Source organism: Saimiri boliviensis, chromosome 1 (assembly GCF_048565385.1).
Source record: "Saimiri boliviensis isolate mSaiBol1 chromosome 1, mSaiBol1.pri, whole genome shotgun sequence".
NCBI classification, from domain to species: domain Eukaryota; kingdom Metazoa; phylum Chordata; class Mammalia; order Primates; family Cebidae; genus Saimiri; species Saimiri boliviensis.
In genome coordinates, this window is record NC_133449.1 from 202,083,533 (window position 1) to 202,099,585 (window position 16,053).

Below are 16,053 nucleotides of genomic sequence, written 5' to 3' on the forward strand. Positions count from 1 at the left end.
GCACTGAAAAGGGTCCAGCATTTGACATACTGACATAGGCTTTCCTACAACAAAGCCTCTAACAAAATTAGGCTGTCCCGAATCCCTGGTGATAGCATTGTTTACCTTTATACCAAGAAGGTTGGGAAAGCACCAAAATCTGCATGTGGCATATGCCCAAGCAGACTTCGAGGGATTCGTGCTATAAGATCTAAAGTTCTTATGAGATTGTCCAAAACAAAGAAACATGTTGTCAGGGCCCATGGTGGTTCCATGTGTGCTAAATGTGTTCAAGACAGGATCAAGCATGCTTTCCTTATTGAGGAGCAGAAAATCGTTGTGAAAATGTTTAAGGCACAAGCACAGAGTCAGAAAGCTAAATAAAAAATGAAAATTTTGAATATTAAAAATGAAAAGACTTGCAAAAAAAGAAAGAAAGAAAGACAACCCACCAGAGGAGATTGCAAAGCCCCAGGGAAGAAAATAATGACATCTTAAATATAAGTAGTGAAAACCAAAATGGAAAAAAAAGGATGAACTTAAGTGGGATTAGGGATGTGTTGCGAAAGGTCTTACCCATGTGGAGGCTGAGGGAGATGAGGGACTCTAGAATTTTCTCAAGTTTTTAGATTGAGCACCTGGGTAGACCGGATGCTGTAGCAGAATTGTGGAAAGCTGCAGTACAAACAACTTTTGGATGGAAAAGAATGGACTCAGTATTGACTGTGTTGAATTTGAAGTTATTTTAGGTCCACCAGGCAGGGATATCCCTTAGGCAGTTGGGTTTGAATCTGAAAATGGAAGTCAGGACTGGAGATAAGGATTTTGGAATCATCCAGGATGTAGGTTATAGTGAAGTTTTAAGAAGAGAACAGACTCAACTGTTATACTCGGGAAAGCACAAACAGTAGTTTTGAGCAGTGATAATACGTGAAAAAATCCTGAGGTAGAACTATACCATGTCATTAAAGCAGCCCACCTGCCAGCTGTTAGGTGGTAATACCAAATAATGGAAACTTCAGCCTCCTACCATCTCTTTCATTTTCATTCCTTACGATTCCTAGTATTCTGACAAAGAAGAATCCTTGAAGGAGTTTTTCCCTGCTGTCTAATGAAGGGCTTCCCAAACTGTGCTTTCTAGAGCATTTCTGGCAATTCTTCAAGATGTTAATAAGCATTCCCAAACTCCTATGTCAAAAACTGAAATATGAAACATTTCTTAATTGCAATCCTTCTTAACACCTTTAATAATGTACACCAGGAATTTCTAAGAGGGACTGTAGTTAGTAGCACCTTCCTGAGGTCCCCCCACTCCAAACCACAGACCCCTTTTCTTTAGGGACTACTTATTAATATCTCAATTTTTTTTGAAAAATGCTCATTTTTTGATTGGAGAAATTAATGTCATCTTCATAGTCATTTGAGCTTTCAGTATTTGAGGGTCTTTTGTATATGAAAGTATATTAACAGTTACTGTGTTTTAATTTATAAAGCTCAGTGTTTTCATAAGCCTTTAAGCTCAATTTATAAATCTTATTTTATTAATAAATAGTTATTTGGGATTATATTTAAAACACTCATTTTCATTTGTTCCTTAATTAGTGATCAGTTAGCTTATACATTTGACAGATTAAATTCTCATAAACATTTCATATCATTTTCAAACTTGATTAATTGCATTCCTTTAGACTTTTCAAACTGTAACCCCCAATATGCTTAATTTTTCCCAGCACTCTAAATCTCTGGGAAGGCAGCCTTACAAATCTAATACAAATCTTCCTGAGCACTTAAACACCACTTTCACACTGAAAGCCAAATGCATGCCTTAGTCAATCAGTTTTCAAACACTCTATATAAACTTAGTCAATCAAACTGTCCTTAAGTATTTCAAATTAAAATGTCAAGATTACTACTAATTGCTTTAAAATATTTTAAATAAAAACCATAAGCCCTAAATATCGATTTCCTAATGTGTCAGATTCTCTTAAATGTTTCACACACTTGAAGTAACAAATGAAATATTCCTAGCCCTAACGAAAGTATGAAAATTACTGTTTTCACCAATTCCATTTTTCAAAATGTATTCTCTCCCTGTTTCTGGCTGAGGGTCACCTACCTGAAGGGCAGAGGATTACCCTTAGCCCTGCTAAAGCTGAGGATACAAGGCTGCTGGCCAGATTGGGATTTACATACCTGGGTGTTAATTCCAGGATGGATCTATCTGAGCTGTGGTTTTTTTTTTTTTTTTGCATGATAAGAATTTTTTGTGCACATAAATTTTTTTGAAAACTGTATTACGCATCTGTCGTCCTATTATTCTTTATCTTATTAACCAGTTTTATTATTTTTAATTGCCACATTTGAACTAATGATATTCACTACCCTGCCATGGATTGCAGTTAATCTCTTAACTACATAACTTGATTCTCCACTTGCTTTATATTTTGTTGTTCTTTCTCCTAGAATGCTATTCTTTAATAATTTTACTGCTAAAAGGCAAAGAAGCTCTTACTATGCTCCTTATTATACGCTTTCTTAACTTTAGTGTTTTTCTTGTTTCTGTTTTCTTTTTTGTTTACTACACTCTTTCTATGGTGATTTTGTTCACTGTCACCTTTATTTCAAAATTTTCTTTTCATCTTTTTTCAGGCCATGACTTATTAAGTAAAATTTCCAAGCCAATGGTTATTTAGCTTAAAAACAAACAAAAACAGTCATGGAAGCTGGTCAGCTTGTCATGTTATTTACTTTTGGTGTGATTTTGGACAAGCTCATTTTAATCTCTGAGCCTTGACTGCCTCAGCTTTTAAACTAGATGAATAGCTTACCTGTCTGCAGGCAGGGGCCAAATGAGAAGATATCTTGGGGCCTTCTCTTTCATCTCCGATAGCTCTAATTCTTACTGCTTTTCATCTTGCTCAATTGCTCTTTACTGACACAGTCTGTATATGCGGGTCATTTTGTAGAACTACTCAGAGAAATAACCTTTTCAACCTTTAATTAGTTGTAAATATTTAAAAACTGGGAGATTTTACTCTTTTATTTCTTAAAGATGGAAAGATGTGAAAATACTATGTCTGCATTTCTCCTTCTCCCCAGCAGCTTGAGCTGACTTCTGTCTAGTGTCCTGTGCTTTCCAATTTGCCTCAGTGCCTACAGCATCCGTTTTGTAATGAATTGAGCCAATGAGGTTTACATAGAAACAGCTGGTGTAAAAAATAAGGTCAGTTCTAGAATTTAAGGCCCTAAGTTTATGTATATGATAGTATGAGCTTTTTAAAGAAAAGAAAGTTTTAAATACTATAAATTTTTTGTATCAGCTTCAACCTATATACATACTCAATTCTCATGTAAAAACTAACTTAGGTTTAAAAAAACCAGTGACTAAAGCTCATGCTTCCCCTGTTTTAATTTTTTTTTCTTCCAGTGTGAACATTCTGTTTTTCCGTTGAGTACTAGGAAGAGGTGAATACTTTTGTTTGCTTAACATGAGGACTTAACTGTTCTATCAGGTTATTACACTTGGACATATAGATACCTTCCTATATTTCTGAATAATTATTCCTCAGGTTTTTTCTGATATGTCTTGGATTTGCCCAATTGTCAGGTAATTGATGCAGTCATTTAAAAAATTGCTTGGGGATTATGATCTTGTATACACTTAAAAGAGTGGACACCATATTGAAATTACTACATTTTTTGGACTATATTTCTGTGTAGGATTGGAGACACTCTGTTAATATTCCAGATAAGAAATCTGCTACATGTTTGTCATTTACTGTGGTTTTCTGGACTTAGGACATGAAATTCTATCAAGCGGCTTGAGAGCAATATTAAAAAATGATGTAGCTTCACAAGCCAATGATAAATATGTTCACCGTAAGAATTTAAATGTGGGGAGTAGATGCAGTAGTGTGATTAGCATTCAGTGGCCTGTCTCTAATTTTCTTTACCTGCATTGAAAAGCCAACCAAGCTTGAAACATTTTCAGTGTGCCAAGCATTTGTGTGCTCCACTCAGTATCAGGGTAAATTTTGCCCCTTTGAATGTCTTTCTGATATACATAGTTTGAAAAACAAATGTCCACAAATAATAATATAAAAATCACTTAGTATCCTACACCATCACAAACAAAGAATGTGGGGCTACTAGCACACAACAACTTTATTTCTCATTATTGGCTATAAAATTATTTTCTTGCCTAATTTGTTTCAATCAGACATTTAGTGATGTATACCTAATTGTCTTTCATTAACAATTGCACTCAGTATAAATGATGCTTTATGCTTGATGTCATACTGAATTTATAATAATTTGGAAACAAGAGACAACTTATAGGGAATTGAATGGAATAAACTCTGTAAGACACAAAACAAATCAGAAGTACTTTAAGAGTAAGCAAATTGTTATGATGCACAATAAATACATAAACAATTGTGAAGTTCTGGGAATTGGATTTTGTAAAATGAGTACATGTTATATTCTTACAACGGTGTATAAATTCTTTGGGAGGGGTACTTTCTTTTTCATTTCATTAGAATGATAATGAAAATTAGCTTCATGACCTTCATATACAGCACTGCTATGTAATACAAATAGTTAACTGCCACAAGTCTATTTCTGTACTGAAAGAGACATACAAAGGATTCTGTTGTTTAAAGGACTCATAAAATTAATAATTATAAATTTCTTCTACATGTAAAAGTTCTAAAAAATAGAAGAAACTGAAATGGATATTTCTTAACTAATTATGCCTTAAATCTGATGCACATTTTCTTTTGAACAGCCAATTTTCTGAAGAATAGTTATACACAGCTTCATTCCTGGCATGACTATTTCAGGTGTAGTGTTCAGGGATTATTTCAAAGCAGACAGATATATGATATAGATTGCAGTCAACTTGATCACTATATGCTAGGCAATTTTAGGAATGTGACTTTCTATCTGTAAAAGGAGGTAGAATAGATGAAGAACATTAAAAAATTAATTAAGAATATGAATGGTGAATTAAGAAAAAGTTTGGGACCAATGAGATGTGCCATAATACCTACTCCCGCTTTACCCCATTTTAGAGTTAAAATATCAGAAGATATCAGAGGAAGCAAAGTTTTATGAAAATACAATATTTTAGGCCAGGCGCGGTGGCTCAAGCCTGTAATCCCAGCACTTTGGGAGGCCGAGGCGGGTGGATCATAAGGTCAAGAGATCGAGACCATCCTGGTCAACGTGGTGAAACCCTGTCTCTACTAAAAATACAAAAAAGTAGCTGGGCGTGGTGGCGCGTGCCTGTAATCCCAGCTACTCAGGAGGCTGAGGCAGGAGAATTGCCTGAGCCCAGGAGGCGGAGGTTGCGGTGAGCCGAGATCGCGCCATTGCACTCCAACCTGGGTAACAAGAGCGAAACTCCGTCTCAAAAAAAAAAAAAAAAAAAAAAAGAAAATACAATATTTGTTAAATTTAGAATATTTTGACCTTGAAGCATGTTAGCATACCATTTCATCTATCGACATTTGATTGGGATCTTTTTACAACTTTCATTTTGCTCTTGATCATGTTCATGCATTTCTTCTCCTTCTTAAGCAGTAATATATTTTAATACCTGATTAAGTGCCTTGTTCACTAATTCTATCACCTATTTATATGTCTATTTCTATTGATTGTTTTTTCTCCTCATTATGGCATATGTTTTTTTCTTCTGTTTCTTTTCATGCCTGGTAATTTTGACTGGATGACAGACATTATGAATATTATGTTGTTTGATATTGACTTAAAATTTTTAAAAAAATATTTCTGGAGGCTGGGCGTGGTGGCTCACGCCTGTAATCCCAGCACTTTGGGAGGCCAAGGCAGGCAGATCATGAGGTCAAGAGATCGAGACCATCCTGGCCAATATGGTGAAACCCTTCTGTCCTAAAAATACAAAAATTAGCTGAGTGTGGTGGCGCACGCCTGTAGTCCCAGCTACTTGGGATGCTGAGGCAGGAGAATTGCTTGAACCTGGGAGGTGGAGGTTGCAGTGAGCCAAGATCGGGCCACTGCACTCCAGCCTGGTGCCTGGCAATAGAGCATGACTCTGTCTAAAAAAAAAAAAAGAAAGAAAATACTTATGGGCCTTGTTCTGGGAAGAGTAAAGTTGCTTGGGCGCAGTATGATCATCTTTGGCTTGCTTGTAAGCCTTTTTGGTAAATCCTGAACAGTGTTTATAGTCAAGGGCTAATTTGGCCACACTAGTGAGGCTTTGCCCTTCTGAGCCCTTGACTCAATGCCCTGTGAATTAGCAGGTCATTTCTATCCAAGATCATTGAGTATCAAGGCCTTCATAAGCTCCAGATATTTTCTTCTTCTTCCTTAATGATGGTTATTTCTCTGGAGTCAGTAGTTTTCTTTTATATATGACCAGACGAGTATTCAACCAAAGACTCAATTGGACTGTGCCTGTCTCCAGAGCTTGCTCACTTGCCCTTTCTGTGCAGCTCCCTCCTTTCTGGTGCTCTTCCCACCAGATTCTGGCCAACTTGGTAACTTAGAGCCCTAAACTCTGTCTCCTGAACCAAGCAAGACTGTTGGGCTCTGTTTGGAATCTCCTTCCCCATGCCACATCTGGAAATTCTTTCCAGGCAGTGAACATTTTACTTTTGCATATTGTGTCCTCATTTGTCTCCCTTCTCTCAGATATTATTGTGCAGCATTATCCCTTATTCAATGTGTGTCAACAAGTTTATGATACAGAGTGCTAACATGATCTATATACTGGGTTCTCTGAACACTGCTTGAACTTCTGTAAGCTCAAAGGCAGAGCCTTATTAATTTATTTGCAAACATTTATTGAGAGTTCATTCCATAATAGGATTTTCTTAATTGTTGGAAATACAGAGATGAATAAAATGTGGTCCCATAGCCTTGATGAAGAAGCTAGCATGTACAGTTTTTTTTACACTGACTGAGATGAAAAGATTATTATAATTGGAGATTATCCTGAGAAACCAGAAGGTCTTAGAAACTTTGTGTTTGCAGTATGTAGCATATAACTAGATCTTGCATACAGCATTCAATAAATACTAAATGATGAAGGATAGTGCAGCTAATTTATAGGCATATTCTACTAAGAATTGCTTACAGCTTTTTTTTCTTAGTTCCTAAGAAAATACAGCTTAAATCAATAAGAATATGATGATGTATGTTTTAGAGAGAAAAAAAATCTAACTTATTTTAATGTGGACTATCATGAATATTATTTATTGACAATTCCAAAAAACTTTAAATGTCACATTGATGTCTAAGTTATATAGTCTTGTTTTGCTTCTAATTGTCATATCAAACAATTGAAAAGTACCAATCCTATCAAACCTTCATTTGTAACTGCTGCTTCCCCTTTCTTCTTTTTTTCTCTTCTTTTTTTTATTCTTTTGCTTATTTCTGTTCATGTTTTGAAAAGCAGGGTCTGCAGATAGTTATTTATATGTATGAATTCACTGGTTCATTCTAGTGCGAAATAGGTCATTCTGGAACAGTGAGAAATGTGATTGCTGAATTTCAAGCAGTTTTTGCTGCTCAGCTGGATCTGTAGAAAAAGGAAAGGGGTCAGGCCAGCACTTGTTGAAGATTTCTTGTTGCCATTGTCCTAGTGAAAGAGACTTGATGCTGGTGAATGTGAAGTATTCAATATATTAGGGAGGAGAAAAGGGAGGCTTAGTACCAAGTTTAATAATTATTACAGTATTTTATTTTAACTGCTCTTTAGATGGTTAATACAAAAAAACACCTAAAATGCCATCCTAATAAAGATGTGTAGGGCTCTTTCTCCTTAAAAAAAAAAATGGTACAGCAAATAATAGCACTGTGAAAATTTTGAGATACAAATTCGCTCCCCCCCCCCCCTTTTTTTTGCATGCCAATGTGCTGATAAAGAAGGAAAACTGCAGTAGGATTGGCAGGTTACGATTCTCATTAAAAATTTAAAAAAGTTAAACAAGAAAATAAAGAATGCTTTGAAAAAATTATACATTGCTCAGTATTTAAAAATGAAAATCATTTAATCTTGTGCCTTCTTTTCCTCTGTGTGGAAATTAGGGTTGTAAGTAGGAAACTACTTTCAAATGGTAAACTGTTTACAAACTTGACAAAAAGAGGCATTAATTAAAATCTAATTCCCACATTCAAGTGGCAGTTTTGTTTATGAATACAGCTATTAATTCATAGGTTTCTTTTTCTTTTTTGTATGACATAGTTTTAATGTACTGCAATTATTTCCACTAATATCTAGTTAAGAAATTTCAGAAATTCTATGTTTAGAAATATGTACTTTAGTCTATTTCAGTTGTTAATATAAATAAATAGCCTGCATTACTGAAGAATATCTTTCAAATTAAACTTGAAGAGAAAATCTTATAAGAGATGAATTCAAAATTATGCTCAGGTTCTGCTTGGGTGTTATTGAATCCAATGGTTTTTCTCATATTCATTTTAAAGCAAGTGAGTGAGAATGAGTACTGACAGAACAGTGAGAGCTTTGCTTGGCTGGCCAAGGAGCAGCTGTAAGCTGCAGGCACACCCTTCCCATTTAGGAGCTGTGTGGTACTGACAGACTATGATCTTAATCACTTATTGACCTGTAAGCTAGAAGAGAATGAAGGTGTCTGACTCAGTCATATGGCAGACTTTTAAATGGGAATCTTCATTATAAAGAAAGGGAATTCTTCTTTCTCTGATTTTAACAGAATGGGAGTGTTCTCTCCCTCATCCCCATGACCCCACCTTCTGTGGACTGAATGAATTTGGAAACTGATTCAGATAAAATGTAGTATTGTGATGAAAGCTATCTCAGAACATTTCAATCATGTGTTGCTCTTGTATTTATATACATTACTTAAATTGAGCTAATGCAGTAATATAATTAAAGATTCCCCTAGGACTGCATAGGTATCTGGGAGTGGGGCACTAACCGGTATTCCATTGTGTGAGGGGAGGAAATTTCTCTTCTTATCCTTTACTAGGTTTATGGCTGAGACCCGCATAACAAGACAGATTATCAAGAAAAAAATACAAATGTATTTAAATATAAGTTTTAGGTGACATAGGGGCCTTCATAAGGAAGTTAAAACCTAAAGAAACAAGTAAACCTGTATATTTTTATGCTAGGTTTGATGAAAAAGTCAATCAATACAAAGAAGTATGATTAGACAAAAGGATTATGAACTAATGGTAATAAACTGTGAAGAACTTAGCAAGTCTTGTTTGTTGAGATTCGCTTCTGTGTCCCTGTATCGTCAGAGATGAGGATGTTCCTTTCTTGTGGATATAGAATGGACACCTCTCACATGAATGTCTTATGACCTGCTTCAGGGGAAGGTTAGAAAAAGGATGTGGGGAAGGTGAGAGTGACCTTCCTCCTTCTGCTATTTTCTCAAATGCCAAGGTATCATATTTTGGGGTAGTGTGTCCTGACCCTCCTCAGTTCTCTCCATTACTCTTTGTCCTTCCTTTGGTAAACCTCAGATATTTCCCTTACTGTTCTCCCTTTGTACTTTCCCAATAGATCTTTGCAAGTGTGCGTCTTTGGGCCAACGGAGGAACCAGATATAATGGGGGTGCTTTTCCTAACTTGCCTTGTTTTAAGTAAGGACACAGATCTAGGATTTCTAAGGAGTGTTCTACTTAGTGCTGAAAAAATGGAGAGGATTATCAGTGTTTTTTACAGTAGAAAACTAAAGGAAACATTTAGAAATCTTTAGTAATAGTTACCCATGTCTTTATTTAAATATATAGATCTATCCTAACATGATTATTCTTAGACATAACAACTTCATTCATTCATGAATCTATCAAACCTTTGAACATACTAGATGTGCAGCCCTAAGTGCCCAAATTGACTCCTATATCTAAAGAGCTTATAATAATTCAGAGTTTTCTAAGCACTTTCATTAAGGTTCATCTGATTGTTTATCTACTTATTTAACAAATACTTGTTGATATCCCTATTGTTAGTACTGGAGTGAATAAAATAAAACTCCACTGCCTTTGTGAAGTTATATTCCAGCAGGAAAAATGATAATGGACAAGTAGAAATATTCTTTACCTCACACAGTGCTAAGAAAAGTGTAAGAGATTAAATTGATGTAGAGGGTGGGGTGTGTGTTTGCAGTCTGAACTACAGCACATGGAGGAGCTGGTGCTGGAGCAGAAACTTGAGTAAAGTCAAGGAGTAAGCCACTTGGATAAAAGAGTAAATAATAACTAAAAAGTTCTTGAAGCAGAAACACATTGGTGTGTTTGAGAAACAAAAAGAAGGGCAGTATAGCCAGACCAAATCAGAGAAGGAGGGAAAGGTAGCAAATAAGGTTGGGGTGCTAGCCAATGGACAGATTATGTTGGGCCTAATAGGTCATACAAAGGGGTCTGGATTTTATTCTAAGTGCAATGGAAAGCCATTGGAAGATTTTGAACAGGAGAATGACAGGCTCTCAGTATTGGTTTAAAAGGATCATGCTGGCTAGTGGGTTGTGAGGAGATAATACTGAGGAAAGGATGGGAAGCAGATAAATCAGGAGGCATGTTACAGTAGCTTAAGTGAGATATGATAGTGGTGTGATAGGAGTGGAGATTATGAGAAGGGGTCAGCTTTTATATATGTTTTGAGGATAGAGCCAACAGCATTCGCTGCTGACTTGGATGTAGGAACTCAAGAGAGAAGTTAAGATGACCCCCTATGCTATTGCTCCACACTGCAGTTAAGGAATGGAGGTTCCAATGTGAGAAGTACTTTCCCAAAGCTAGTTCTGTTTTAGAACCTAGATTAACACTGAAACAAACTTAAAGTTTTTCTTGTTTTTGTTTTTGTTTCTTGTTTTTTTTCTTCTGTTCAGAAAACTAAAACCATTCTGGATTTAAGCAAGGAGGCAATATTCTGGATATCTGCACTCTAAATATAACAAACACCCTTATCACCATAAGGGTCACACGCAATTTCATTGTGGGTTTTTTGGTTTGTTTTGTTTTGTTTTTCTGAAAGCACACACTCAAGATCCTAAAAAAAAATCTTTAAGATTGTTTCATCTCTTCCATTCCATGTCTCCTTTCCTTAGTAGGACAGTAATGAATGATCAACAGCCACGTGTGCTTTTAGAGGGAGAAAGGAATACTTAAAGAAGGGCTCTTATGAAGCAGAAACAGAATAGGAAAGAGAGAATAAATTGGGAATTAAAGTACCTTTCATTTATTTGTGCATATTATTCTCTATCCAGCTCCTTTTCTTGTACCCTGTCAGCCTGGATGTCCAGGTAAGTTAAGGCTGATATTAGTCCAAGCTGCAAATAAAGTTGGGGACTGCAGATAACTTCTGTTTTCATTATTAAGGAATTATCTAACTTACAGACATTGCTTATGTTGTATTACATATGTGACACTTATCAAAGTGCATATATATTCTCACTTATATAACTCATTTAATACTCACCGAAGTGTGCAAGAAAGTTAATACTTCAGACTTCCCTACTTTAAGATGAGGAAACTGACCCCAGAGAGGTCAAGTGACTTGCCGTGGGTTTGTAGAGCTATAGTGGAGTGGCAAGGGCTAGGATTACCGTCCTTCTCATGAGAAACAAGACGTGTGTTGAATCTAGTGAAAAAGGAGAACATTATTTACCTTTCATAATTTAGCAGATTCTGAAATTTTAGATAAATGAAGAGGAATATAGGATTAGAAAAAAATGTTCCCTGGGTTATAATTAATTCAATTTCATCAAAAGCAGAATCAAAGTGTGTGTGTGTGTGTGTGTGTGTGTTTAGCAGATATCCATTGGAAGGATACAAGGAAGGTGGGCACAGTGATGGAGTGAGATGTGCTCACATTAGTCAACCCTTAGGAAATCCCTCAGGAAATGGGTATACATCCTGACTCAAAGTGTCATGGGATCCTTGGGGTGTTGCTTTGCCAGCCAGAAACCTCTGTAGCTGATGGCACCTTTGCCTGAGTTTTGCTCTAGCCTGGTGGGCTTGTTCTACCCACTTGGCCTGGCAAGCTGTGTTTGGCTTGCCCGTGTGGCCCAGATCCCCCACTCACCAAAGGCAAGCCAGGTGTGTGATGGGGGGTGTGTGAGCGAGCAAGGGCAGGGTCCAGCCACTGCACACAGCCAGGCATGCCAGCTGCAGCAGAGGGGGCAGCTCTGGGCACCAGCATGGGTACTGGCTCCCTGTGAGGCTGCGGCTGGACCAGGAGTACTACAAGCGGCTTCCACTGTGGGCACTGGAAAATGTGGTGGTGCCTTGAAGCTTGGAGCCACCAGGAACCACGGAGCCCCAAAGAGTGTGTCACAGCCCTGGCTTGGGGAGCTCCTAGGTCTGGGCTTCCCAAAGGGCCACAGTTCTTCTCTCCCTCTCATCTCCTGCAACGTGGCAAGTGGGGTTGGGGGCCATGTTTCATCCCTGTTTTTGTTATAGCTCTTTCAGTCTCACCATTTGGTGGGTCCCAATTTCTTGTCCTGTGTCCAGGAAGAATGAGGTTTACAAACAACGGGAGGGTGAGCAAGGCAACGAGGTGCTTTATTGAGCCATAGTATATCTCTCAGGAGACCAAAAGAGGGTACCTCCTTTCTGCAGGCAGGTTACCCTGATGAGTGCAGCTCTCAGCAGAGAGGAGACCTGGACTGAGTAGCTCCCATCTGCAGGAAGGTTGTCCTGTTGTTTCTGCATCCCTCAGTTGAGAGGTGACCCTGTGTTAGCTCCTATCCGCAGGCAGGTCATCTGCCTTCTGCCCAAGTTTGGCTGAGTCTGGGGGGTTTTATGGGCTTCAGAGGGGAGGAAGTTTATGCTGATTGGTCCGTGGATGGCCATGAGCAGCTATGGTCAGCAGGAAAAAGCACGTAAGTTCTCACTGTGGTCTGCAGAACTGGCAGCCTGGCCCCCAGGCTTTACATTATCCCTGGCCAGCAGGTGGGGCTTCACCCCAGATTTGCCCCCTTCTGCCTAGGAGCCCGTCTGCCTCCTGCCATCATCAACCTGCCATCCACAGCACCGAGGCTGTTCATGCTAAGGGGTGCCAGCAGGCTTGTACTGAGCTGCCATCAGACCCCCATTGATCTCCCTCGGTGGTTGTCAGTGAATCGCAAATTCCAAAGACCTCTGTGGCAGGGAACTACTGTGTCAGTGCTGCCCCCAGTGTGTGTACACCTGGCTAGGTCACGGCAGCCCCAGGCTCGGCCTCAACTTTGCTTCAAAATCAGCATGGGTGTCAGGAGTGGGGAGATGCCAGGCAGCAGGAGCAGGCACTTCTGAGCCTGTGGGGCCTGCCTGTCCCCGGGAGCGCAGCAATGCCTGTGTCCATAGCTACGGCTGGGCATTGGTAGCTGCACCTGAGAGGGCAGGGCTCCCTCCCCTCCAACTCAGAAAAGGGTGGGGCTCCTGGCTTTTCCAAGCTCCCACCACCTCTGTGGAGCAAGTGGCCCTGGCCATGCTTCCCGCACTGCAGTCAGCATCTTGGCAGCCACTCCTCCAGACAGGCCACAGCTGCCATCGAAAACAGTACCTGTAGCTTGTCAGAGTTGTGTTTATGTATATGATATCTGTTCCTTTAAAAATACCTTTTGCCAACTGGGTACAGTGACTCTCGCCTGTAATCCCAACACTTCAGGAGGCTGAAATGGGTGGATCACCTGAGGTTAGGCGTTCGAGACCAGCCTGGCCAATGTGGTGAAACCCCGTCTCTACAAAAATAAAAATATTAAAAAAATTAACTAGGTGTGGTGGCAGGTGCCTGTTATCCCAGCTACTTGGGAGTCTGAGACAGGAGAATCACTTGAACCCAGGAGGCAGAGGTTGCAGTGAGCTGAGATCGCACTATTGTACTCCAGCCTGGGCAACAAGAGCAAAACTGGGTCTCAAAAAAGAAAAAGAAAAAAAACCTTTTGCCTTATTTCTCACCACATATTCTGTTCAACTTATGTATTTTATTAAGGCAATTTAGAATCTGTAATTCACCTTTTTATTTTTTATGTTTTTATTTAAACAGCTTTTTGGAATGAAAAGAATGAGAATTCTCTTAAAGGATTCTAGCAAAATGAAATTGTCCAGCCTCAAAGGACAGTGAATTATAAATTAATGACTGATCATGTAGATACTTTGCTTAACAGTTAAAAATCATTTATGTCTTTATTTCATCTAATTAACAGGAAACACCAAAATAATATACTTTTCATAGTTGTATTTAAAATTCAGAGGTTTTCACTTTGGGAAACCGAAGGCAGGCATTGGAGACCAGCCTGGGCAACATGGTGAAACCCTGTCTACTAAAAATACAAAAATTAGCCAAGCATGGTGGTGCATGCCTGTAATCCCAGCTACTCAGGAGGCTGAAGCAGGAGAATCGCTGGAACCTGGGAGCTGGAGGTTACAGTGTGCTGAGATCTCACCATGCGCTCCAGCCTGGGCGACAGAGTGAGACTCTGTCTCAAAAAAATGAATAAATAAAATAAAATTCAGAGGTTTTTAAGGAGGAAATTTTACATAATTCTTATAATATTTTCCATTTTTCAAATTTTATGAGCATTTCCTTTAGTTTTTTTCACCTCTTTAAAAAGTGGCAACTTTATTGAGATGTAATTACATAACACAAAATTCACCCATTTAAGGTATACTATTCAGTGGCTTTAGTATTTTACAGTGGTTTAATCTATTCATATTTAGCATATTCACAATTTAGTATATTCAGTATTGCTACTATCTAATTTCAGTAAATTTTCATCAGTCCAAAAAGAAATCTTGTAACCCATAGCATCACTCTTTGTTATTCCTTTTCCTTAGCACTTGGCAACTGTCAGTCTACTTTTTGTCTCTTATGATTTGCCTATTTTGTATATTTCATATAAATTGAATACTGTAATATAATATGCACCCTTTTATGTCTGGTTTTTTTTTTTTTTCAGGTAATGTTTTCAGTGTTCTTTCATGTTATAGCATGTATTCACTTCCAAACTTCATTTCTTTTTATTTACAAATAATATTCCATTGTACTAATAGACCATGTGTCTGTTCATAGTTGATAGACATTTAGGTTGTTTCTACTTTTTTCCTATTATGAATATATGTATACAAGTTTTTGTGTGCACATATATTTCCATTTCTCTTGGATATATACCTTCGAGTAGAATGGCTGGGACATATGGTAACTTTACATTTCATATTTTGAGGAACTCCCAGATTCCTTTCCAAAGTGGTTGTACCATCTTATAATCCCACTAGCAGCATTTAGGAGTCCTAATTTTGGCCAGGAACAGTGGCTCATGCCTATAATCTCAGCACTTTGGGAGGCTGAGGCAGGCGGATCACCTGAGGCCAGGAGTTCGAGACCAGCCTGACCAACATGGTGAAATCAGTCTCTACTAAAACTTCAAAAACTTAGCTGGGCGTGGTGTTGGGTGCCTGTAATCCTAGCTACTCGGGAGGCTGAGGCAGGAGAATTGCTTGAACCCGGGAGGCGGAGTTTGCAGTGAGCCGAGATTGTACCATTGCATTCCAGCCTGGGCAACAAGAGCAAAACTCTGTCTCAAAAAAAAAAAAAAAAAAGTTCTAATTTCTACACATTCTTGCCATCACTTGTTATTGTCTGTCTTTTCAATTTTATTTTTGTTTATTTTCTTATTTAGAAGAACTGAAAACCTGTCCTGCTTGCTTGTTCTACATGCTCAGTTTTTCCCTGTTTTAGACTGTGTTGGAGATGGTACCTATCGTATAGTAGAAAGAGCCCGAAACTTAGAAGAATTGGCATGAGTCCCAGTTTAGCACTTACTGCTCAAATGACCTTGAGTAAATCATTCAGCTACTTTGGTGAGCTTCAGTTTCTCCCTGTTTAAAATAGGATTAACTCTTGCTTTCCAGTGATGATCCAGTAAAGCAATATGTAAAATATATTAGAGGATCAGATTCTTCTTCTTGTTCCTTTTCAGTCACCCTCCATTTTACTCTCTCTTTGATGCATATTTCTTAATAAATAAGGAGAGATATTAAGTAATTTTGTTTTAATGGCCTTTCCCTAATAGGATATAAACCCTAAACAAGCTTTAAATTTCCTTTCTGTCTTTGTAA

General features: G+C 38.2%; 1 protein-coding gene and 1 pseudogene across 1 annotated transcript in view; both read left to right on the plus strand.

The window, feature by feature from the left end:
• Positions 1-16,053, plus strand: part of FBXL17 (F-box and leucine rich repeat protein 17) — a 533,735-nt gene that overhangs the window by 257,797 nt on the left and 259,885 nt on the right. The gene's annotated exons all lie outside the window — the stretch shown is intronic.
• The window catches only part of LOC104651886 (large ribosomal subunit protein eL34-like), a 40,081-nt pseudogene that overhangs the window by 294 nt on the left and 23,734 nt on the right, over positions 1-16,053 (plus strand).